The 26,686-nt window shown below is 40.8% G+C and overlaps 1 protein-coding gene across 3 annotated transcripts in view; it reads right to left on the bottom strand.

Moving 5' to 3' along the window:
* The window catches only part of SERTM1 (serine rich and transmembrane domain containing 1), a 352,071-nt gene that overhangs the window by 124,244 nt on the left and 201,141 nt on the right, over nt 1–26,686 (bottom strand). For 2 of the 3 annotated variants that reach the window (XM_085621721.1, XM_085621720.1), the window contains exon 2: nt 26,286–26,411. The exons of the other annotated variant lie outside the window; for it this stretch is intronic. The gene's annotated coding sequence lies outside the window, so the exon portion shown is untranslated. The remainder of the gene's footprint in view (nt 1–26,285; nt 26,412–26,686) is intronic. 3 annotated transcript variants of the gene reach the window in all.

Below are 26,686 nucleotides of genomic sequence, written 5' to 3'. Positions count from 1 at the left end.
AAAGGACGCAAGCCAAGAAAAGGCCGTGCCCCGAATGCCAGCTGATCTGACACGGTCGAGAAGGATGGAGTGGTCGACCGTGTCAAACGCAGCGGACAAATCGAGGAGGACCAGGGCTTGGGGAAGGTTAAGATCGGCTTTCCCCTTTAGTTCATCCAAAACCGCGAGAACCACCGCCTCCGTGGAGTGGCCCGGGCGGAAGTTTGCCTGATGGGATGCCAATAGGCCATACTCCTCGACATAAGAGGAGAGGCAAGAGGTGACATGGGCTTCCAGGATCTTACCAAGGTAAGGAAGAAGAGAGATAGGTCGTAAGTTAGAAGGAAGAGAGGGATCCAGACCAGTTTTTTTTAAGATAGGAAAGACTATGGCAGATTTAAAAGAAGAGGGAACAGAGCCAGAAGCCAGAGAAGAATTGAGAAGAGCAAGAGGAGGAGCAGAGCAATTAGTGAAGAGAGTTTTGAGAATACGAGCCGGCGCGCAGTCCGCAGGAGAACCAGACCTGACTTTGGCTAGGAGTTTAAGAAATAATTCAAGGGAGATGGGAGGGAAAAGAGCAAAGGAAGAAAGGGGAGGGAAAGGGAAACAAGTAGAGCTGGGTTGAGACACTGTAGGAATGTTAGCTTTGATCTTCAAAATCTTGTCTATAAAAAAATCATTAAGTGAGGAACAGAGGGACTGTGAGGGGAGAAGACTAGGGGTAGAGCGATCAGAGGTGGCAAGGTTGTGGACCAGGGAAAAAATTTCCCGAGATTTATTAGCGGCAAGAGCCACTCTCTCAGTAAAATATGCAGTTTTAGTCACTAGGATCGCCTTTTTGTATTCAGTAAGGAGTGATTTATAATTAGCGCGCAAGGAAGAGCTGTAGTTCCGTCTCCAGAGGCGTTCCGACCGCCTAAGGTTGAGTTTAAGTGCTTTTAGCTCTGGGGAAAACCATTTGTGTGCGTCATAAGGACGAACCGCTTTGATCTTACTAAGCGGGGCAACTAGGTCACAGGAGGAAGAAAGCCAGGTGCTAACGATCTCGGCCTGGGATTCTAGAGAAAGATCATTAAGGGCCGGGGCAGAGGAGGCCAAAGTGAGAGAAAGGGAATCAAGATCAACCTGGTTCCAATTGAAGTCCAAGCAGTAGGCGACACTGCAAATTTGCAAAGTCAGAACAGGTGGAAAATGTCCACGTTTTCCCCCATAATTGAGGAAATTCCGGTAGGTATGATTATTTTCCTGTTAATGGGGAATAACTACTCTGACACTGCAATAGAACGTCCTTTTTTAGGCAGTTTCCTCATTTCTGGGCAAAAAACACTGACATTTTCTTCCTGTTGTCAGGTGAGGTTGGAGGGCCTGGTCCCAGGGTAGGTTTATGTCTGCCCGGTGGAGCATTATCTGCTCCTCTGAACTGCTGCATTTGTTTGGCAGAGGCCCACAGCTCTTACCTGCAGTAGTACAGTCAGGCCCGGTGTTTCTGAGTCCTGAATTATCGGGTTCAGAGTTTGCAGACTCGATAAATCCAGACTCAGAGAGACTCCAAACTGTAAGGTTCCCAGAGTTATCATTCCAGGTGAACTACCACAACTCGTAATGAGGGCCATTGTGTTGCCTTCAATCGAACAGACCAGTGTAAGCTCTGACTTAGTTTTGATGGAAGGGAGACAAAGAGTGTGTAAGTGTGATATGACCCAGGGAGAAAGTTGACTTTGGAGCCTAACTTATAGAACTATTCTTGCCATGGCTTTTGACAATACAGGCACAGTCATTTTAACCCACATAGAAATGATGAAGTTTGAAAACAGGAAAACGCCTTTTTTTATTTTTGGAGACTACAGACACATGCAGTCAATAATACACAATATTTTGTCATATTGCAAATAGCTGCAGGACAACGCCTGAGGCTAATGCCCTTGCTTTCATTGGAAGCAACATAATTTGGAAATTGCACTAGATGATTTTTACTTCTGAATGCTAAAGACAATGTAACCATTTGACCATTGGAACTGTAATTATAATTCTAGTTTACATGCAATTGATGTTTGTGAACTAAATACCGAACTTTAATATACACGTAAATAAATGTGACAGTGCCCAATTTCTGAAGTAATGTCTTGCCTTTAACTTGGGACAACGGGACTGTTTGTCTGAAAAAATTATAGCAATAATCATTAATAAATAGAGCAATTTACTTACAAGTCCCTAGTAATGTGCACAACCTCTACCTGTACCTAAGAGTTGCAAATTAAATGCTACTAGTGGGCCTGCAGCACTGGTTGTTCCACCCTTTCAAGTAGTCCTTTAAACGTCTCAGGCCTGCCATTGCAGAGCCTGTGTGCGCAGATTACACTGACACGTCGACCTGGCAATTTAAACCTCTTACCAGGCTCAAATCTTCCTTTATCATACATATACGTTGCCCCTAGTGTAGGCCCTAGATATCCCTGAGGGCAGGGTGAAATGTGTAAAGCAGGGCATGTCATTTTTAGTTTTACATGTCCTGGTAGTAAAAAACCCGAATTGAGTTTTTTACTGCAGCAATATATATATATATATATTTCCCATAGGATACCATTGGAGTTGCCTCATTACATTTTTATAAGTGTAATTGTCAAATAGGAAGAAATGATTGGATAAAGTTTGGTGTCTAATTCTAATTTAAGTTCCAAACTTCTTTTGAAGCATGATGTTTAATTACAATTCTGAAAATGCCACTTCTAGAAAGAGGGGATTTTCTTTCCTTAGTCATGTGGTGCCTGCTGCCTGTCTCTGATCACAAGTCTAGGTGTACTTGGCAGCTGGGCTTTATGTTTTCTACCTAAACAGCCACACACAACGGGAGCTTAGGTGTGACTTTATGTGCCATCCTGACAGGATGGGATGGAGGAGCTCGGCACAGCCTCACTTACACTTGAATAGGCATTCTCCTGTCCACAGACAAAGGGTTGCATACCCCCCTGTACTGAGTATTTCAGCCAGGGCAGGAAGGGAGGACACATGTGCACATCAAAGGCATGTCTTTAAAGTCTTCCCCACTTCAAAGGCACCACTGGGTATAAGTAGTGGACCTCAGACACCACCACTTCAGTACACGTTTGCGCCTCTGGATATTCTGCCAGGAAAAAGGACTACTGTGCTGATGAAAGGACTGCCACTCCGCTGAACTGCTACACTACTGGGCTTCTGCTTTTCTGTGCTGCCCTGCTTCTTCCTGCCCTCTTGCCTGGGTGAAAAGGACTAGACCTGCATCATTTTGATCCAGAAACCAGAGTGACTCCATTGGCTAGTTGGCTGGCCTTCTGAGCTGAAGCCTCAGGGACATAACAAGCTTCCAACAACCCTGCTCCTGCACCTGGACTCTGCCATCTGTGATCCTACCCTGCCAGGTGGTGCCACCCCAGTCCTAGACACTTGGAAGTGGGTGCAAGATACTTATCAGTGGAACCAATGCATCTTCTCTGCTGAGCAGTGCATCCTCTAGCTGAACCGATGGGTCTCTTTGGCTCAGAGGTTCATACTCTTGCAGAACTGATGCATTGCTGCAGCTGCGTGGTTTGGGCCAGGCACAGAAGGTCTTCATCACCCTCGCATCTTCAGAACCAACGCATTGCTGACAGTGCAGCAAATCTCCAACCCAGGGTTTAGCATCCCTTGTCGATGACAACTCAATGACGATGCCGATCTCAACTTTGCAGCCTTGCAGGTCTTTGGAACTGATTTATCACCAGCTGTGCACTGCTTCCTCAATGCCCGGACTTCCCATTGCAAGCCTCTTTGATGATGATGCAACAGGACCTCGCACCGCAGCTTTGCCGCATCTTGGAACCGACAAATCACTTCAGCTGCACAACGCTTCCTTGCCTTGTACCCAAGCAATGCTCTGCAACCAGGATTTAAGATACTTTGTTCATCGGGTCTAACTGGGTCCATGTAGCTGGACCACGCTTCATCGCAGTCGGCCTGAACTTGTGACTTCGTCCCGGTTTGGCGCAACTATATATCCCTTGTTGGTGCTTTCTGCTTTTTTGCCCTATTTTACCATACATCTGTGCAATTCAATATGACTGGTTTCTCTGAATGTATTTTTGTTGTTTTGGTCTTGTTTTATTTATTAAAAATTACACAAATCTTCCAAACCTGGTGTGGGATCTTTTTGTGCGGTGTTTTCACTGTTTTAGTGTTTGAAGTGTTGCACAAATACGTTACGCATTGCCTTCAAGTTGAGTCTGACTGCTCAGTGCCAAGCTATCGGAAGGGGAGCCCAGATTAATTTGGGGTTTGATTGTGCCATACCCTTAGGATTGTGGTTGCTGCTTGACCAGGGCTCACACCTCAGTCAACCAACAACCCAATTTCTAACAGCGATATTTGTACATTATCTTTGACGTAACATTTGCTTGGTTGATGCCTATTTGAAAGATAATTACAAAATTATCTGCTCCCGCTATTCAAAGTACTCTTTCATATTTGTCACACACAAGGAAGCCATTGTAGTGCTTCCCAGATGTAGGTGTCTCCTCAGATATGATCTATGTCCAGAAAGAGCTCAGCTATGAACTTTGCAAAGGCTTCCATTCTACTAAGCCCAGTCTGACGCCTGGTCCTCTTTTAGTGTCACGTATTGCATTACTCGTGCACTACACGCACATTGTTTAGCAGTTTCCTATTCCAACCTTTTTTCAATGGTAGATAGGGAAAAAAAGCATTTCAAAGATATACCCTAATCACATGTATGGGTATAAGACCTAAAGTCAGATGACGTCAGGAGCCAATGCCCTTTTACCTACTTGGGTAATGGAAACCAGTGGTGCATGCCTGTAAAGTAGTTATTCAATGATAACGAGGTGGAAAACTGCTTGCGTGCAATCGGGCCTTCCCAGAACACGCAGTCCCCATTGTGAAGACAGGGCTTGTGTTTTGCACATCCTAAAACTTTGGTCCAAGTAGGGTGACCAGCGCCCTCCACATCAACAGAGAGACTGTCTCGAGTCTTGAACTCTTTACTTACAAATTATTGATTTCAGAAATGTTAGCGTAATTATTTCAATGGAAGCAAACTATGACTACAACACCCAAAATGATTTATGTCTATCACATGAAAGGTCAGGATTGGATACGGTGTACAGTAGGTCCTGGAGCGAGAAGATCGTCGTAGGCTGAGACATCATATAGACAGCTTGCTAAGACTATATTTTCTGAGTGTATGTGTTTGAGTACCAACTATAAGGACAGCACTGATGTCGTCACACTCATGTATGCGATGGCAATAAACTTTACATTTTCATTTTTTTGTAATGTTGTATTTCTCATATCCACTTTAGTGTACCTCCACATTTGTAGGTCGTGTTTTATGCGTGGCACAATATGAACGTTAATCAGGATACTAAGCGCGGCCCTCAATATTTCAAACAACTGGGCCCTCATTATGAGTGGACTCATAACTTCTGATAAGTGCTGTAACTTTTGTTACTGCACATATTAGAATTACAAATGTTGCAGTTATTTGCGCATTTTGAAGTTATATGCATCTAATGTGCCTACTTAACTTTGGACTCAAAATCCAAATCTTCCTTTTATAAATAACTATTTTAAATTGATGGATGTGGATTTCTCTGAAATCAATCCTGCTTGTATGGACAGTATCATAAAAGACATTAGACCAAATATTCAGAATGGTAGCATTTTCCATTTTCTTGCAATATTTGTAATGTCTAGTTGTTTATATACGGTATTCATATTATTTTTTCATTTTTAAGTATTTGTTTGTTTTTTATATGCACAATCTCTACCTATAATCAGTTTTGCCCAGCCAAAGCAATCATACCTTCCATATCAATAAATAGATTTGGTTGCTGTAATAGGCTGCTAGTAAGTCTTTCAGGTATTGTATGTAGTGTTTTTTGGAAAATAGCCCTAAGGTAGGCCCTAGGGAGTCTTTAGGGCAGGGTGCTGTGTAAGTAAAGGTAGGACAAGTACGTGTAGTGAAAAGCAACTAAATTTATGTTTCACTACTGTGAGGCCCACTCCTCTCATAGAGTAACATTGGGAATTCCTCAATACACCTTTAAGCTGTAATTCCTGATCAGAAAGAAGTAGCTGTGTCATGTTTTATTTCTTTGGAATGGTAATACCAAATCCTCTTTACTGGTAAAGTCGGATTTAGCATTGCTATTTTAGAAATGGCACTTTTATAAAGGGGACATTTCTCTACTCTTACAACTTTGTGTGCTTGCAGGTTGTCTCCAATACGTGTCTGGGGTGGGTGACAGCTACAATTTGTGTATTCCGTCAAGACAGTCAGAAACACAGGAAGGTTAGGTATGTCCGAGTATTCACCTGCATTCTGATGGCTCTTCCAGGTCTGGAAGGGAGGGAGGAGCTAACACTTACACCTGAATAGGCTGCACCCTGTCCCCACACAAAGGGTTGATTACCCCCCACAGTTAGACTGGAGCCAGAGCTGTGAAGAAAGGGCTTCTGTGCACTTCAAATACCCTTCTTTGAAGTCACCCCCACTTCAAAGGCACTAGGTATAAGTACTGGTGCTTTGACACCACCAAATTAGACACTTCTGGACCTGTAACTGAACTCTGTCAGAAGAACTGCTGTGCTACATGATGGCACTCTTCTGATATGGAAGACCTACTTCTCTGCTGTGCTGACCTGCTGCCTGCTGCTCTTTGACCCTGCTGAGGGAGAGCTGGACTCTGCCTTGAAACTGAAGTGATTGCCAAGGGCTTGTTGGCTTGCTTCCTGTTGCTTGAGACTCAGGGATATCCTAGTCTCTACATCTGCTACTGTGCCTGGTTAACTGGAGGTGGACCCAGATATTTGCACTAGATAAATCAACGCATCTCTAGTCTACGTGTAGAAGAACTGGCACATTAAACCTGTTGTGGGAGTAGAATTGACGAATCACTCTCAGAAACCATGTATCGCCTTGAGAGCCTGATGCATCGGAACCGCACAGCGGAGAGATCAATGCATCTCCTCAGCTATGTGGAGAAATCCGGAGCACCGCACTTCAGAAGCAACGCATCTGGGCTCGGCGCATCCTCTTCGGTACCAACGCATTGCCACTGCTGCATGGAGAAAATCAACACATCACCTCAACTGCGGGCTCGACATTGACGCATCGCTCATCTGCACCCCGCATCTCACTGTTGCGACCAGGATCAAGGTACTCTGTCACCGGGCCTGTGCAGCTCTTGTCCCCAGCCTGTGCTTTATTGCGGTCGGCCTGAACTGTTGACTTGGACCTGGTCCAGCATGACCAGATAATCCCCATTGGAGCTTCTGGCTTCTAAGCACTAGAACTCTTTTTATTCTTTAAAAAATCAGATCTCAACTTCTACTTATTAGATTTTTGCTGTTTTGGTCTTGATGTATTTATAAAATTATTGTCTATTTTTCTAAACCAGTGTGGAGTCTTTCTGTGGGGTCTTTCCTCTTTGGATAAGACTGACTGCTCTGTGGCAAGCTACCAGAGGGTGAGCACAGGTTATCTTTTATTGTGTATCTAGCTTACTCTGACTAGGATTGCGGGTCCTACTTGGACAGGGTGCATACCTCTGCCAACCAGAAACCTAATTTCTAACAGTGCTACTATTTAATAAAGTTATCATCTTTGCCACCCGCTTACCCTTTTCTGTCTCAGCTGCCATACTATCTCCTATCATTCCTAAGTCAACTCATACCTGTCTCCTTGAGCTGGCGTTCTAAGGGCATGCACGGACTCCTCCTACTACTCCTCATCAACAACCTTGCATATTCTATGTCCCCACTCCACCTTTTCTAGTGGACTGGTAAAGGCCTGTTATGCCCCCAATAACTTATAATGTGAGTTTTGGCAATTATGCCAGCAAATTACCCTTATTACAGGTTTTACACTCAGAGTTCCCTTAAACAGTGTGATCAGGAATACCACATCCCATGGTTTTCCCCATTTTCCCCTGGAGTTTCACCCAGACATTTTAGCTCTTTCAGCTGGGGCAAAATCACCAGATCTACAGATTTACCATGAATCTCTTAATCCCGGGGCTGGTAACTCATTTTCTTTTCAAAAAGTTTGTTTTCCATTTCTATAACAAGTAAATAAGTGAATACATATCTATAAAAAGGCCTCGAGGTTGGCTTAAAATCAATATTCAGTTTTGTATCCACTTTAAAAAAATGATACCACAACCAAGGCTTCATTGTCACTTTTAATACCATTAAATGGTTCAGAGATTCCTGTATGCTTAATAACAGGCCCAGGCATTACTGTTTCTTTCAATCACAAGCTCTACTGCAAAATTGTCTTTCATCTCCAATCTTCCATCCTCAGCACCCTTTAGTCAGGCTCAATAACCTGGCACAGAACCAAAACCGCAATGATTTGCCTCCTAAATTGCCTTAGGCACACAGGGGCACATGCATCAAGGTAGGTTTTTGCGATTCCTTAATTGCGATTATTAAGGAATTAAAATTAAGGATTCTCAAAAGCCTAAGCATGTAGAAATCACTATTAAAATAGCGATTTCTAAACATTCCTTAATTGCGATTTGCAAATTGCGAGTCGCAATTAAGGAATGTCTTGAGGCCCATAGGAATGAATGGGAATTGCATTCGCAATTTGCGAGTACCCAATAGGTACTTGCAAATTGCGAATGCAATTTCAGGGGTGCAAGGGTTCCAAAGGGATACCCTGTTGCACCCCTGAAATCTGCATATGAGTACATGTTGCAGACACACATGCCCCAAGAGCATGTGTGTGTGTAAAATGGAACTTTGAAAAATGCACTTTAGTGCATTTTTTAAAGTTTTTGCAAATTACCATCAAGAAGTACAAATTGATGGTAATTTGCGACTCCTGTTAGCGAAATCGGTACATTTTTTACTTTAATGCATTGCATTTAAGGAATCTCAATTTGCGATTCCTTAAATGCAATCGCAATTTAAGCAATCTCAATTTAGAGATTACTTAAATTGCGAGTTTTGCATTTGGGATGATGCATCCCAAATGTGAAAATTCCGGTCGCAAAGGGTCAGATTCTGAGAATCTGCCCGTTTGCGACTGGTTTTTCTTTTGATGCATGTGGCCCACAGTGAACGTTTATGAGAAATCAGCTCTTAAAATTGTAGACCTCTCTCAAACACCTGATACCCGGCTAACAATGTGCTTTACAGATACCCCCGTCTTGACCGAGAGAGTGCCCTTCTCTTGTTCTGGGTTCCACTTTGCTGCAGAGTTGACCATGGGGCCTAACAGAAACCCTCGCTTGCTTGGAATATTGAGTTCTCCATGGATCTGCCTTGCCCCTAAATCTCGTCGGAGATCTTCATCCTGTCTGGAGTGCCCAGACTTTAGTCTTCAGGGAGGCATTTTGCAACTTTCCACCGATGAGGAAGGTATTGGAGTATCTCTTCGCAGGACAACCTGCTATTAAAATGTGAGCAAATGAATCTCGATTATTTAGCAGTGCCCGCGATTATGACACATTCCTTCTGTCTAATTTTATATATCTTAATTATTTTTGTTATGCACAAACCAGGTCAGTTCAGGGGTTGCAGTGTTGTAGAAAAAGAATTCTACGGCCTCCAGATGGCTGCTATTTAGATGTCGATTGCAGGAGAAAAAAAGTAGGTATGTCTTTCAGAATACTAATAAGAAAATATCATCTGACATAACTATTGTAGTCGAAATATCATTTACACAAATATTGCTCCTTAGGGTGTAGTTTATCGATTATTTTCTCTCATGGGGCTGGTCGAGGGATCCAAACAACATTTAGAAAAGTATCTTTTGGTAAGAAACAACTTAGGCCACGGCATTCTAGTTCAGTAGCAAACCTAGAAATGTAAACACTCATTATCACTAAATACTAAAGCATAAGAATACAAACATAGAGTGAATCCACCGTGAAAATGATAGTTCTGGAAGACTGTATATTGCCACTGTATACCATCTATCATCACCCATCTCTGAACTTGGGCTTACATTATTTAACTGGCATTGCAGCAAGCAGACTAGTTTTCAATATTTTCCATAAGAAGTTATAAAAAGCCATTGATAAAAGCAAGGAAACTAGCCTTACATACACTACAATAGGTTGCATTTGTCCTGAAATGTTGAAATCAAATTCAACTGTAATTGATATAAGGCTTGCTTTGTTTGTGCATTGATTTTACGTGTCCTAATTATTCCTTAATGCATTAGTAATTCTGTTCAGTTTTCCTGCTCTGGTGACATGATTTAATGGTGCACTTGTTTTATTTAGGACTTATTTAAATAGAGTGTGATTTTGTCCAACTTCACATAAGGTGCTTAAAAATAGGCTTTGGTGCTGGTCGGGTGCAGCAGTCACTTCGTGTGAATCACAATCTTTTTTTTTTATTCTTTTTTGCCTTATTCATGAATTTCGCTCTATTTAACTTTTATTGGATAAAGGGTTGAGCTCCCTTGAAGCGTGACATTTCCCTTATTAGGTTGAACTGCTGGTGGAGTTGTGTGCCTAAAGCAAAGGTGAGGATAATGCATATTAATGGAACCTTGTTTGAGTATGTTTAAGTATTTGTGTATTTTATCTCTATTTTATGATTTGACTGTTAATGTCTCTTCGAAAAAGTCCAGCTTTACCCAAGAAAGTGTTACCCCATGCAAAATGCGGCTAGTTAATTCTTCTGTTTTTATTTATTTGGATTCTGGTACTTGCAGCTGTATCTTCTATTGCCTCTATTACAAATATAAGAGTACAAGTATCAAAATATAAAGAAAGAATACAATATAATAATGTTCTTTGTATAACTACAAGTACAGGTAATGTCACACCTTGATTGTAAAAGTGAAACAAACACTGACAGCGCATATAGGTCTGGCTTTGGCTGCCAGCATTTTGCTTTGTCAGCTCTTGCTTTGTTTTGTCATGGTTTTTGTAAAACTTCATTGTTGAGGGAGCTGCCATGTCCTCATCAATATACATACAAATTGCTGAAAGCAAAACAACTTGTGTGGTCTCCAAAATATCCTGCCACGATGGTCCCTGGCAGAGAAGAGAACTACTTTATGAGTGGATGTGCTCCTTGCGAAGAAGCAGAATGCTGTCACTCACAGTGAAGTTAGCCAGTGGCTGAAATGGAATGTCGAGTGGCTCCATGCCATACGTTGTAGAGGGTTTAAAATGTGAATTACACAGCAACAGGCCAATAATAATAAAAAGAATAATAAAATTACTTTTAAAGCGCATGGCTACTTCATAACAAGGTGTCCCAGTGCTCGGTAAAGTGACCCAGATCCCCAACACAATAAACTATAGTTGAAAGATAGCCCATTAGACTGACCTAAACAGCAAGGTTTTTATCTTTTTGCAAAACAGCGGTTCTTAAGTCTCCTGTCTGATTAGAAAAGGCAGGGAGTTCCATCATTTGGCTGCTAAAAGCTAAAGGAGCATCCTCTGACCTGGGGATTTTCAACAATAGAGACTGATGCTAGCAGAGAACCAGCAGAACTTAACCTTCTAGTAGGAACACAGGACTTAAAGAAAGAGTGTAGATAGCGGGGACCCTTGTTCCTAAGGGTCTTATGACAGTAACACATGGCTTTAAATTATTGGCGTACGAAATGATATTGAATCCATACTGCTTGATGATATCAGCCAGGAGGCGTATATACAGATTGAATAATGTAGCACTCAAGGGAGAGCCCTGAGGTACCTTCTGCTGCAGTGGGAAAACCTGAAAGGATTGATCTTGCAGAAAGGAAGCTAACCACTGCAAGGCAGTATCTTCAACACTGCCTCTTCACAATCGTTCAAGCAGAAGGTTGTGGGACACACTGTTGAAAGCTGCACTAAGGCCTAACATTGCACTGCTGCTGTATCACTCCTATCCATAACTTGTCGGATAAACTCTGACGCTAGAAGCAGGGCCGACTCTATGCTATACACGGGGTGAAAGCCCAACTGAGCCCTATAAAGAAGCCCTTTGTCTCAATAAAGATGGAAAGATGCCGATTACCCATTTTTCAGCAACCTTAGAGGCAAAAGGGAGCAATGATATTGGTCTGAAATTTTCAGGCTTAGATGGATCTAGACAAGGATTTTTTTAAGAAAAGGCAACACAGTGGCCTGCTTCCAGCATTGAGGGGTCTTTCCTGCCCTAAAGGAGGCATTATAGAGGTCGCCGAGCATAGGTGCTATAGACAACATTTTTCATTCCAAAACCCCTGGAGCAGCAGGGTCAGAGGAAGAACGCGACATCACTGCTCACACCAGGGAAGATATCTCCTCAAGTTTAATTGCTTTAAATAAGAATAACCCTGAGCTGTCCGACAGTGGTTCCAACCACAAACTGAGGCATGGGGCATCCCTGGACACCTCTGTGAATGTAGAATAAATAGATACAACCTGGTTGGCAAATAACTGAGGTATCGCACTACAACATTCCTATGAGGGTGGAGTAGCTGCTGACACTCAATCCGGGGGGGGGGGGGGAGAAGGATTTAACAATTGAGAACATTTCTTAGGTGGAATTTTGGACCGCCTAAGTTTTGCCGGCATAGAAAGCATGGTGGGTCACCTTTATATGCCTGTGATATCCCTTCAAGGCCACCTGATAGTTGGCCTTATCAGAGGGTTCAAAGTTCCTGCGCCAAACACGTTCTAGGAATTTACAGTTCTTTTTTAATGCAAGTAGGTCTTCACTAAACCATTCCGCTGAAGGTTTAGAACTTTTAGCGATAGGGTAAACTCTTGGTGCAATTTGATGGAGTGCCCCCATTATCCAATCTTCCAACTGTTGGGACTACGGTCATATGCAGATGATACTTTGACAATATGGATCATGGTATTGCATGGGGGATACTGATAACCCTACATAATCTAATAGCAATGCTCATCCTCTATATGGAAGGCTATTTTAGGGTGAAGGACTAAAGATGATTTACAACTATTTATACATGGATACTACAACTTGAGGGCAAAACAAGCTATAAGGAAAAAGCCCTGATGAAGCTCAATAGAACTTGAATGAAACGCGTTGGCAGCCTGGATGTTTTGATGTCACAATTTTGGATTTGAATAAAGCAAGAATGTTTCTAATGAATGGACCTTGAGACCTATTGCCTTATTCATTTATGGGTGCATCATTCCACTTTTTCTTTCTAAATATTACTCTGCCTAGCACTAATACCACACAACGGCTGATATTGGGATAGAAGTGCACCATATTATACTATTCGGAACTGTGTGTGAGATGCAGCTGAAAGGTCCGCCATTGATGAGTATTCTCTTTTGCCTTTGTCCAAATGTAGGGTAGCTAAATCAACACCCTGCAAATGGGAAATCCGGTTAAATTCGGAAAAATAGGCTCTAGGATATGACTCCGTTTGTGTGTGGAGGACACAACCAATTGGGAAAGTTGAAGGGCTTCCAAATCTGCAAATCGGAGAAGCTACAGCAGGACAAGTGATGTCATCAACATCGAGATTAAGGTCTATGATAACCATGTAGTTAGAGTAGTATAGGATGTAAAATGGCAAAAGTTTTGTTAAATAGGTAAAAAAAACTATCCACCAATACCGGAGGTCGATAGATCAGGAATCCGGCTAAGGTAAATTTGCTGCCCAGGGTAAGAGAGAAGAACGCTGCCTCGCTAACTGAAATGATTAGTTCTGTAAGTGTACATCTTGCCGACTATTTGTAGATAATAGCAATTCCACCCCTTGTGACTACTTATCTTGCATAACAATGGCATAGCCTTGGGGGATAGCAGAAAATATGTCAGGCACTGAATTCTCATTCAGCAGAAAACTGCCTCTGGGAGATAATCCGTTAAAAAAGTCCAACATTTCTAACTTGCGTTTAACAAGTGAGTGGCAATTTAGGGATTAGAAATGAGCCACATGAAGGGGAGGTGGTATTTCATGCCCTTTGTTGTCCAATGCCAACGAGGACACTGGGAAGAAACCACATTTGCCGCAGCAGGGGCTCACCTGAGTCAAGTCGAATAAGTGTTTAGACTTAGTTGAATCAGTAGGGGCTGTTGACCACAGTTCCTTGGAAGGAGCATTGAAAACAACCTGGACCATCTAGGTGTCCTGGCCCCTTGGGCCTTCCAGGCACAGACGAGAGCAAACGGGCTTGCCTTTGGCGCACATTCGGCATGCACCGGCCTACTTAATATAGAATACCGAAATCGAAAAATGCTACAGAATGGGACTAGACTGCTAACTGGCCAAAATGGTGGCCGTCACGGCAAAAACAACCAAATCCCTCTCCTCAAAGTGCACACAACATGATTCCCACAAGATTCCCCCCAAAAACAGTTTCTCTGTCTGTAAAACAATTAATAAACAGAATTTTAACAGTAGTTTTTAAAACAAATAAAACAATTTTTCAAACATCATGGCTAACTTTACCAGTGGCGTCCATGCACCGGCCTGCTTTATATATAGTGCACGCATCGAAAAATGCTACAACATGGAACTAGACCTCTAATTGGTGAAAATGGCAGCCATTGCTGTAAAACGAACCAAAGCCCTCACTTCAAAGTGCACACAACATGATTCCCCCAAAAACAGTTCCTCTGTCTCTAAAACAATAAAAAAACATAATTTCAACAGTAGTTTAAAAACCAATTAAAACAATTTCTCAAGCATCAGGGCACACTTTACCAATTGATAAGGAGGGCTGGCTAAAATCCCCGGTATTTCTGTTTCTTAGATATATATAATTTTAGCAAAATCTAATAGTCTTGACTAATGCCACACCTAAAAACAATATCTATTTTTGGGATGTTTATTTGTTATTGTTATCGCCTCAGATCATGCACCTGCAACTCTGTTAGGAATGTGAAGAGTTTGACTTTGTTAATTAGACTGTTCACATCTCAGTGTTAATTAAACCTACCTTACATTAAGTGACTTTTAAATCATGCTGCTTTAGCTTTGCACTCACACACGCTGCTCACACGTGCACTATTTTCGGCCCTGACTGTTAGAGCATAGTTAGATTCTGGGTGAGAGGAGAAACAGTGAGAGTGAAATAACAGGAAGGGCAATCTCCCACTTTGAAGCTAAATGGCAACACTTATTTTATCCTGATCCTGGCCTAGATACATTGTTGTCCCTGTAGCTCTGTGAGGCACCCCAATGGCCCACCCCATCTCCTCCCCTCGAGCGACTGCCTAACTCACCCACCCTGTTGTATACTCAGTACTGATGAACCAAAGGACATTAATTTTCACTGTGATCTTATGTTGCTCAATGGCATTTGAAGCGTTTACGAGTTTTCACCTTCTGTATGTTACAACTATTTGATCATGCAGCAAGCTTCATAAATATACCTCGTAGCTAAGGCAGCCTGTGTTGCTGTGCATTTATTTTATTTTTGTGTTTGGTTCTGCCTCTGCACTATCTTCAAAACAAGGAAGTCTGCATTTTCTCAGCACTGTTATACATTTATTTGGACTTAGGTTCTACTATTTGTTCAGGTGTAAGACTTACTGAATGGATAGTGGTCCAATATGTTACTTGTGTGAATCTCTTATCTTTAGGTAGCTCCTCCTAGGGAAGGTGTGCCTCTTGGTTTTGTAATTTTAGGATTATGATTCACTGTTAAGTTATATGGTGGTGTCATAAAACATATGCTTCAGAAATACAGTTAAGCTACTGATAATCATTTTTGGGCTGTTTACAGTTTGGCTATCTGCCAAAACTCATATTCCCAATGCTAAAACATACACTCTGTGGTTCAGCTCACTTTTAATCTTTTTTGGTGTGGGATAGCCAATTCCAGCCTTTTGTTTTAAGAAAGCATGTTGTACCTGGCCCTTCTTGCAGGGTAACCCTCAAACCTTTTGCCTTCCTCTTCCTATTTTTCCTGAATTCGTTTTTGGTGGCTTTAGGACTTTATGCACTTTACCACTGCTAGCCAGTGCTACAGTGATTAGTCTCTCTCCTTAAAACATGGTAGAATCAGCTTATAACCAACTGACATATGTATTTACTTATTAGTGCCTAGTAAATTGGCATTAAATGGGCTCAGGGCCTGTAAATTAAATGCTAGTAGTGGGCCTTCAGCACTGGGTTGCAGTTTTAACTTACTATTTCGACCTGGCAAGGTATACCTTTTGCCAGGCCCAATGCCTCCTTTTTAATACATATAAGTCACACCTAAGGTAGGCCCTAGACAGTCCCAAGGGCAGGTGTGCAGTGTACTTAAAAAGTTGGCCATGTGCTTTTAAGTATTACATGTCCTTGTAGGAAAAAACTCTTCAATTTGTTTTTCACTACTGCAAGGTCTGTCTCTCCCTTAGGATAACAATAGAGTTGCCCTTTTACATTTTATAAGTGTAATTGCAAAATGGGAAGAGATAACTGGTTCATGCTTACTGTCTCTGAAATCTTAATTTAAAATCCTAACAAATGGTGAAATCAGATTTAAATTACAATTCTGAAAATGGCACTTTTGAAAAGTTGGCATTTTCTTGCCTTAGCCATTTGATGCCTGCAGCCTGTCTCTGGCCACATTACTTGGTATTTTTATCAGTTGGGCTTTCTGCTTCCCTCCTAATTTAATTTTATTTAAATGATTCATTTATTTGGCACTCAAATCATCCCCGAGGGGATCTCTAGGCGCCTTTACACCTGAGATGTCACATACTACGAGATGAAATTATAGGGCGAATAACCAGGTTTTCAGGAGTTTTATAAAAAAGGGTGAGGTCAGGGCATGCACGAATGGACAAGTACAGCTGATTCCAGTGATGAGGGGCACGGTAGGAGAAAGAGCGACTTCCAAACCTGGTCGCTCAAATACGTTTGGAACGTAGGAGTAATAGATCACTGGATCTAAACTGGTGGACCGTGATGTATGGCTGTAGTTTGTTTCTGAGGTAAAGGGGGAAGTTACCATGGAGAGTTTTACAGACCAGACAAAGAAGTTTGAAATGGTTTCGATATTAATTAGAAGCCAATGGAGAGAACGGAGAGTGGGCTACGAAGGAGAACGAGGGGGTAGGTTCAAGACCAGGCGTGCAGCTGAGTTCTGCACTACCTGGAGCCTAGTTAGGAGGTTTACATTAAGTCCCACCATTAAGGCATTGGCATAGTCAATACGACTTATTATCTAGGCTTGAACAAGAGTGTTACTGGTTTGCAGTGGGGTCAATTGAAAGACTTTCTTAAGCCTTCGCATTAGGTCAAAACAGGTTCCGGAAATGGTTTTAACATGCTAACTCATAGAGAGATTATCATCTCTGAGAAGTCCCAGGTTCTTTGCACATTTTTTGGGATTGGTGGTGGGCCCAATTTCAATAGCCACCAGTTGGATGACCAGACTGAGTGAGCTTTTTCAAATAGAAGGATCTCCGTTTTGTTCGTATTGAGCTGTAAAAAATTATCAGTCATCCACGTAGAAATTCTTACCAAACAGTTCTTAAATTGGTCCGTACTTTGGTCAGCATTGGGTTGCGGTCCATAGTGATGACCAATTGTGTGTCATCAGCATAAGAGATGGTTCCAAACCCACATGACCAGATGAGTTTTACCAGGGGTGCCACATATACATTGACCACTTCGCTGCTAGGCCTCCCCCCCCCTATATTTGGGCTATTTGGGGTAGTTTGCGCTTAGGCCCCTGTAACTTTTTGACCGCATAAGGTATCCATGCCAAATATGCGTCCTTTTCTTCCAACATCATGGGGATTCTAAGGGTACTCAGAGTTTGTGGATTCCCCTGGAGGGGACCCAGAAATTATCCTAAATACAGCTACATTTTGGTTTTTGGGGGGAAACATGGGAAAAAAGTGCTGCAAATGAAAGCGTCTCGGGTTTGTGGGGCTGAAATCACAAATTTTGCAACTTTCAGGGACTGAAGGCTTTTGTCTGAAAACCAACATTTTGTACACAGTTTTGGCATTTTACTGAGACATAGCCTATTTTTTGCTAATTTTGTGCTTTTCACCTTCTTCCAGTTAATGGTACAAATGAGTATGCAAGCTATAATGGATCCTGGAAAGCTATACATTTGAGAAAAGTAGACACAATTCTGAATTCATCAAGGGGTCATTTGTGTAGATCCTTCACGGTTTCTTTATAGAATCTAGCAGTTGATAATTGGAAAAATTGAAAAATAGTTGGAAAAAACAGCCTTTTTGTGCCAACGTTTTCACCTGTAACTTCTTCTAATTATGACAGATGTTTTAAATCAATATACCGTTACATCCGCTGGACCTTTCTGGATGTGGGAATATATAGGACTTGTAGGTTCACCAAGAACCCGACAAACCCAGAGCCAATAACTGAGCAGCATCTTGCAATGTTTTTTTATTGTGTACCGGGTATATAGCAATTAATTTGGGAAAATATATACAGTAAAAAATGGGATGAAAGACACCTATGTATTTCTGAAGCTGGAACAAAATATAGAGTTTAGAAACAGCAGCTATTCGCAGATTTCCGAAATTGTGAGTACCCATACTAGCATGAGAATTATAGGACATTTTTCAAAGTTTCTTCTTTTTTATACATTGTCTTTCATTTAGAAGGCAGAAATGCATCAAAAGTTAATAGGTTTCTCTACAATTCTGTGTTACCCTAAGTCTCCCGATAAAAATGGTACCTCACTTGTGTGTGTAGGCCTAGTGCCCACAACAGAAAACGGCCCAAAACACAACATGGACACACTTTATTTTTACAGTAAAAACTGACCCTTTTTTGCAAAGTGCCTGCCTGTAGATTTTGAACCCTAGTTTTGCCGGCACCTAGGGAAACCTAGCAAACTTATACATTTTTTAAACTAGACATGCAGGGGAATCCAGGATGGGGTGACTTGTCTGGTTTTCACCAGGTTCTGTTACCCAGAATCCCATGCAGACCTCAAACTTTGTAAAAAAAACACATTTTCCTCACATTTCTGTGGTGGAAAGTTCTGTAATCTGCATGGATACACAAAGTTCCACCCACCCCGCATTCCCAAAAGTCTTTAGAGAAAAATGGTACTTCCCTTGTGTGGGTAGGCCTAGTGGCCGTGACAGGAAATGGCCTAAAATGCAACGTGGATACACCACATTTTCACACTGAAAACGGATCCTTTTTTTTGCAAAGTGCTTAGCTGTAGATTTTGAACACTAGCTCTGCCGGCACCTAGGGAAACCTAGCAAACCTATAAATCTTTTAAAACTAGACACATAGGGAAATCCAGAATGGGGTGAGTTGACTGGCTCCCACCAGGTTAAATTACCCAGATTCCCTTGCAAACCTCCAACTTTGTAAAAAAAAAAAAAAAAATTCCTAAAGTTTCTGTGGTGGAAAGTTCTGGAATCTGTGTGGATTCACAAAATTCCACCCACCTCGCATTCCCCAAAGTCTTCAGAGAAAAATTATACCTCACTTATGTGGATAGGCCTAATGGACACAACAGGAAACGGACCAAAATGCAACTTGGACACACCACATTTTCACAGTGAAAACTGACCCTTTTTTTGCAAAGTGCCTATTTGTAGATTTTGAACCCTAGCTCTGCCGGCACCTAGGGAAACCTAGCAAACCTATACATTTTTTAAAACTAGACACATAGGGAAATCCAGAATGGGGTGAGTTGACTGGCTCCCACCAGGTTAAATTACACAGATTCCCTTGCAAACCTCCAACTTTGTAAAAAAAAACATTTCCCTAAAGTTTCTGTGGTGGAAAGTTCTGGAATGTGTGTGGATTCACAAAATTCCACCCACCTCGCATTCCCCAAAGTCTTCAGAGAAAAATGATACCTCACTTATGGGGATAGGCCTAATGGACACGACAGGAAACGTCCCAAAACGCAACGTGGACACACCACATTTTCACAGTGAAAACTGACCCTTTTTTTGCAAAGTGCCTATTTGTAGATTTTGAATCCTAGCTCTGCCTGCACCTAGGGAAACCTAGCAAACTTATACATTTTTGAAAACTAGACACCCAGGGGAATCCAGGATGGGATGTCTTGTCTGACTCTCACCAGGTTCTGTTACCCAGAATCCCTTGCAAACCACAAACTTTGTAAAACAAACACATTTTCCTCACATCTCTGTGGTGGAAAGTTCTGGAATCTGCGTGAATCCACATAATTCCACTTACCCAACATTCCTCAAAGTTATCCGAGACAAATGGTACCTCACTTGTGTGGGTAGGCCTAGTACCCGCCACAGGAAACGGTCCTAAACCCAACGTGGACACACCACATTTTCACAGGGAAAACTAACCCTTTTTTTGCAAAGTGCCTAGCTGTAGATTTTGAACCGTAGCTCTGTCGGCACCTAGGGAAACCTAGCAAACCTATACATTTTTTAAATTTAGACACCCAGGGGAGTCCAGCGAGGCATGGCTTGCATGGGTCCCCCAACATTTTCCTACCCACTATCCCCTGCAAACCTCAAATTTAGCTGAAATAATCACTTTTTTCTTGGATTTCTGTGTGGGAAAGTTCTGAAATCTGCATGTGGATCCACAAATTTCCTACCACCCAGCATTCCCCCAGGTCTCCGGATAAAAATGATACCTCACTTGCTTGGGTGGGTCAAGTACCTCTGACAGGCAAGGGCCCAAAACGTCCATCAAAATGACCTATCACAAAACAACCTGGTTTTGCAAGGGAGGTCACCTGGGTTTTTGAACCCGGGCTCGGCGGCCATCTTGGGAAACCTACCAAACCCACACATTTCTGAAAACTAGACACCTGGGGGAGTCCAGCAAAGTATGGCTTACGTGGGCCCCCCAATGTTTTCCTACCCAGAATCCAAGGGGGGAAGAAAGACTGTAGCTCTTTTTTTGGGGGGTGGGGGCATTGGTATGCCCATTCTGAGCAGGCCCCACCCCCACGCATAAAAAATGCCAGCATAATCGCTGGTGCCTAGTGGGTTTTTGCCCCCTCCCGGGGGCATACCAGGGCCCACTGCCCCCCATCCGGCCCCCAGGGGCAGAAAGACTGTGGCATTTTCTAGGGGAGGTGTGGGCATTGGCATGCCCATTCTGGGCTGACCTCACCCCTGAATTAAAAAAAAAGAAATCCTGAGGCCTAGTGGGCTTTCTGTTCCCCGGGGGCTGATAAGTGGCTATTGCCCCAATATGCCTCCCGGGGGAAGAAAGACTGTGGTAATTGTTTTTGGGATGGGGGCATTGGCATGCCAATGCTGGGCCGCCCCCACCCCTACATCATAAAAAAAGATCCCTGGTGTCTAGTGGGCTTTATGCCCCACCCCCCACGAGGCAGATCAGGGGCTACTGTGCCCATCTATCCCTGTGAGGGGCAGAAAGACTGTTGCATTTTGTTTGGGGGGGGGGGGCATTGGCTTGCCCATCATGGGCAGCCCCAACCCTAGATCAATTGTAAAAAAAATCCCTGACTGCAGTGTGGCATACTATCCTAACAACCCTGCATTTATCTTGAAGTATTCAATGATAGCCCATTTGACGTGAGCTAGAAATACTTTGCCAATTTGCACATCCACAGGGAAACAGCTTTGAGGGGGATTTCTATCCTCATCTCACCCTTTAGTTTCACTGGTGAATGGAATGACTGTGTATGTCATAAGTACGAAATATCTGCTACTCAGATTAAGAGACTGCTAGACAGGAGCCAGTAGTAGATTCTTGAGGATGAATTGTGTACTGAGGAGTAATATGAAAAGGCTGGTTGTTGACCTTCGTATAACCACTTGCATGTGGTAAATCATGCATGCCTATGAAATGAAAGATTCCTGACACGAAGGGTCACAAGTGGTGTGTTTTTCGGCACATTCTAGGTTTGTGTGTAGCACCAGCTTAACATCCTTACCCGATGTAGACATGGTGGGCTATAATTTTCTGCATACTGCAGCTACTTCATCAAGGAAACCGGGGAAATCAACATTATGAGCATAGACATTTAACATAGTACAAGGGACTTCATATCTGTATACCAGTGGAAAACCCTCTTGATCCGAGTGTACTACATGTAGCTTGAAATCCATTGATTTCCTAGTTATGAAACTCAGATTTGTGAGTAGGAGCTGAATGAAGATAAATATTTAAAGTCAGCCCATTTGAAGTCAAAGGGCAGTGTAGCTCTAGGGTCTAGATGTATCTTGCATAAAAGACCAACATCCATTTGGTGTTTGGTCACTCAAACATAAATCAGACACTATGTCTAATAAACATTTGCTCCAAATGTTATAACTGATAGCTTTGTAAAATAAAAAATTACATCACAAAAAGAACACTAGAAAAATTAACATAATTGTCATGGCTCGCCTGTTGATCAAATAGAATTTCATGCTTCTTCTCCCCAAATCAGAATTTCTATCCACTCAAGCAGTTCTTTGTAAAATAAATGGGGATTTAACTTTGCTGTATCTAATTTCTTCAAATAAGTCATCCAGATGAAACTACTGAGATGGACAATTCCTTACTTGTATCTAAACTGCGTTTAAGGCTTTGATTAACTCATGATGTTTTGCACTGCCTCAAAGTTTTTTTTCTCTTGAAGACAAGTAAAATGGCTTTAAGCAACTAAACATTTTATTTCAGTTTAAAAGGATTTTTTCAGCATATTTAAGACAATACACATGATATAAGAATACACAAAATAGTAAAAAATATTATAATCAGTGCTATGATAAAAAAAGTCATGTTAAGCAGAAGTAAGTGTAACCAATAAGGGAAAGCAAGAAAAATCCAATTAGAGTGAAAATAAAAGTAAATGAAATAGAAGCGAGTAGCTGAATAAGCCTGTAAGGGACGAAAGACAATATAAAGATGGAATAGAAAAGAAAAGAGAAAGACGAGGGGAAGAGAAGTGGAAAAAAGGTAGAATTGAAGAAAGCAAAAAGTAAAGAAAAACGGTAGACCTTAGGTAATATAAAATGAGAACAATGTAAGAAACGGTGCATAACAAGCAATGTAAGGCATTATTTTGTATACATTCTTGCTATGGATGTTGGTGTAATAAACAAATGATTATATATACAAAATAACACTTGGGTAGTATTTGCAGCTCTGAAGGTTTTTTTAAATTTGGACCTAAATGTATCCGGTAATTGAACAGACCAAGAGAAAATGAGATCTCTTTCCCGGGCTTGTTCTATGACAAATTTTTGTTGAAAGGACGATATAGTCAAAAGACATTTATAAATAAATGATGCTCAAAGGATTACATATTTATATTGGTAACATATTTTTCTCCTGAAGGTTGTGTGAGTGTGTGCTATCTAACAATAGGAAATAATACATTATTTTCATTGAGACAGACTTATAGAATGATTGGACACTATTGGGGCAGTTAATCTTTTGATGAAAGTCACAAAAAGGCATAATAGTAGAGTTCTAAAATTGATGGACCCACAACACTTCTATTTCTCCAGGCATGCCAGAAAATTAATTTGCATATTATTTTAATATGCTTGTTATACCATGGGGATGAATGAAGGAAGATCTCTTTTGGTGATTTTCCATACTTTAAACAAGGTTCAAGAAGTTTGCAGGTAAATTTAAAACTAAAAGTAGAAAAGTGAGGTGGCCTAGGTCAAAAGTAAAAATGTATTTAAATTTAAAAGGGTGAATAAAGGATTTTTCAAATTTTCACAATGGGAAAAAGATGTGCTAGCAGAGGTCAACCAAAAGAAAGCTTATTTTTATATGAAGGCTTTATGAAATAGAGGGAAATCTGAGACTTTAATTCCACCTTGAGAGCAGTCTCTTTTAAGTTTTGCCAAAGAAAATCAGTTTGTTTTGTTATTCTACAAAGATTTTTAGAGAAAAAATATTTTTTTAAGTGAGAGGAGGGAGCATTAACGAGCAGCATGAGGGTAAGGTACAAAATTAAAGAAGAAATCATCATTTTAATTGAGTCGAGTCTGCCCCACAAGTAAAGAAAAAGGTGTTGGTTAGTGCTTTAAAATGGATATTAACTTTTTCTTTAACTGCGTTAGCAAACCATAGACCTACATATTTATTTTTATAGTGAGCCCAGCAGAAATCAGAGGAATTAAACATATCCTAGGTGCAACGTTTATTTAGTGGTAAAACATCGGTTTTATTAGAATTCTTTGTATAGCCAGAGAATAGAGAACATTGGTGGATTTCTCTCAAAAAATGATAGAATAAATTATAAAGGGGGCAAAGGACAGCCTTGACAAAATCCTCTACTTAACAGAGAATAGTGGGAAATCTGGCCATTAACACAAATGCAGTCTGTTGGAGAATTATATAACACAGAAACAGATAAAATGAACTTAGGTCCAGAGCCATACCATTGTAAAGATGCAAAATCCAATCAAGTCTGTCAAAAGGTTTTTCAGTATTAATAGTAATGGCCCCTAGAGGTTTGTTGAAGCTATTTGCTTTAGTTAAGACTTTAAGAATAGACGTGAATTATCAGACAACAACCTACTGTTAATAAAACCTGCCTGTTTTTTTCCAATTAGATTAGATAAGTGGGGATCTAATCGCAATGCCAACATTTTTGCACAGATCTAATAGTCAAAATTAACTAGCAAAATTGAACTGTAATTTTTGCAACGTGAAGGATAATTACCAACTTTGTGAATAATACAGATAATTACCTCATGGAAAGTACTTTTAGTAGAATCACTAAAGAGAAGATGTTGATATAGTTCTAATAATTTAGGGAGTAATATATTAGAAAAAGTAAGAGTAAACGCCAATAGCAAAAAATTCCAGGCCAGGTGCCTTCTCTTCTTTTAATATTGGAATTGATCCAAAAATACCTGTTCTTCAGATACATGTTCTAAGGATGAGAAGTCAAATTAGTCAATGGGAGGTTTCCGAATTGAGCCCAACAATCTTTGAGTATCTTCTGATTTGGAAGGGTGTTCTGGAGTGTTTAGATATTCATAGAATTTGGCACATTCACAAACAATTTCCGAATATTTAAAAATAGGAGAGGCAGAACTATTTATCAAAGACTGCACTTTCATTCGATCCTTTTTGTGCTTTAGGGAGTTTTCCAAAAGCTTTCCATGTTTCTTTCAACTACCATAATATCTGGTGCTTGATTTAAGAAGAGAAACAGATGCATTTTCAGTAGAAGACTTGCTAACAGCTAAGTTTGCTTTCATCAAATCCTCTAACACCTACTTGGAATGGGATGTGTACATTTATGTTCTAAGGATTTTATTTTGCACAAGGATGATTGAGAATCAGAGAGAATTTTCATAATCTGTTTGCAGACAAAATTCATTATAAAGGTTTGTGTTGACACTTTAAATATATCTCACATTATGTGTATAATAGAATCTGGGAATTCATGAATATGAAAAAAATCTGTCATAAACTTTTCAAAAGAGATATTAAATTAGGAGTTTTCCAGTAAAGCATTGTTTAATCTCCAACAATTGCGACTATGTTGATAAGGGATTAGATCAAAGGCTATAATCACAGGGCCATGATCTGAAATCAATATGGATCCCATCTCGAAACGAATTACTTTTTGTAGTAGAAAGGAGCAAAGGAAAATATAGTCCAGTCTGGAATGGGAATTATTAGCCAGGGAAAAAAGGAATATTCCCTCAAAAGAGCATTTCTTTATGTCTCCAAGAGTCCATTAAGGACAATTGGTCAATGGAAGAACAGAACTGTTTAGGCATCTTTTTGGGAATAAAGTGTCCATTAGAAAACCTATCTGAGAAGGGATCCGTAATCTGATAGAAGTCACACGCCAGTAACAAATATTTATTCTTAAATGCTAAACGTTTCATAACTATGTTCTGCCAAAAAATGGGGGCAGGTTGGGTAGGAGCATAAACATTTAATACAGTAATAGGAATACTGGTGATCAATACATCAGTTACTATCCAGCAGCCATCAATATCAGTTTGTTGTGAATTAATAGAAATATTTAAATAGTGATTACAAAGTACAATTACTCAATTTTTCTTAGTAGTTGGTGGGGAAACAAGAACGTTTCATACCCAGTGTTTCTGTAATTTGCAAGCTTCCATGTCTGATAAAGGGTTTCTTGAAGAAGAGCAAGATCTGATTTAAATCTGGCCAGATAAGACAAAACTCTCTGTCGTTTAATAGGATTGTTCAAACCTTTAACATTTCATGAGATGACTCCATTTGGTAAAAGTTCAGAAAATATAGATAGAAAGGTCTATTGGTAGAAGATGCATAAATCGAAAAACAGGGTATTGACATAAGAAAAGAAAGAAAAAAGGCAGAACCTGGAAGAGAAATAGAATGAGGAGAGAGGCACAGGGGAAAACATGAAAGGAATAAATAAGTAAATGCTAAGAGAGAGAAAACAGACACTACATGCCAAAGAAACAGTGACTGTAAAATGTACCTGAATTAGAACACGCAGATGGGGTTGGAAACAGCACAGAACAAGGATGAGATGTCAGTGGAGCTGCAGAAGTGGTGACATAGCGACACAATTATATGGTATAACAAGTAATTGAACAGACAGCATCTGAAATGGAGAAAAAAAACATAAATTACTTTTAATTGCAGTGTAATGACCACATCAAAACATCAAAAAAGAAAATTTGGTTAATATCATCGTGAAGAAAAGGGTTTGGAGGTATCCATTGATTTTACCCTCTAAATCTCAATACATTACCTCAGCTGCTCTGGATCCTTATGTGTGATTGTCTTATTATTGAAAGTTACTTTAAAGAAGCACAAATGGATCAAACCATATTGGGAATTCATCAAATGGAGAGAGGGATAGAGAGCCATAAAAGC

The sequence above is a fragment of the Triturus cristatus genome, chromosome 8 (assembly GCF_964204655.1).
Source record: "Triturus cristatus chromosome 8, aTriCri1.1, whole genome shotgun sequence".
NCBI classification, from domain to species: Eukaryota; Metazoa; Chordata; class Amphibia; order Caudata; family Salamandridae; genus Triturus; species Triturus cristatus.
The sequence above is the reverse complement of the archived record's forward strand: the minus strand, read 5'-3'. Positions and strand labels throughout refer to the sequence as shown.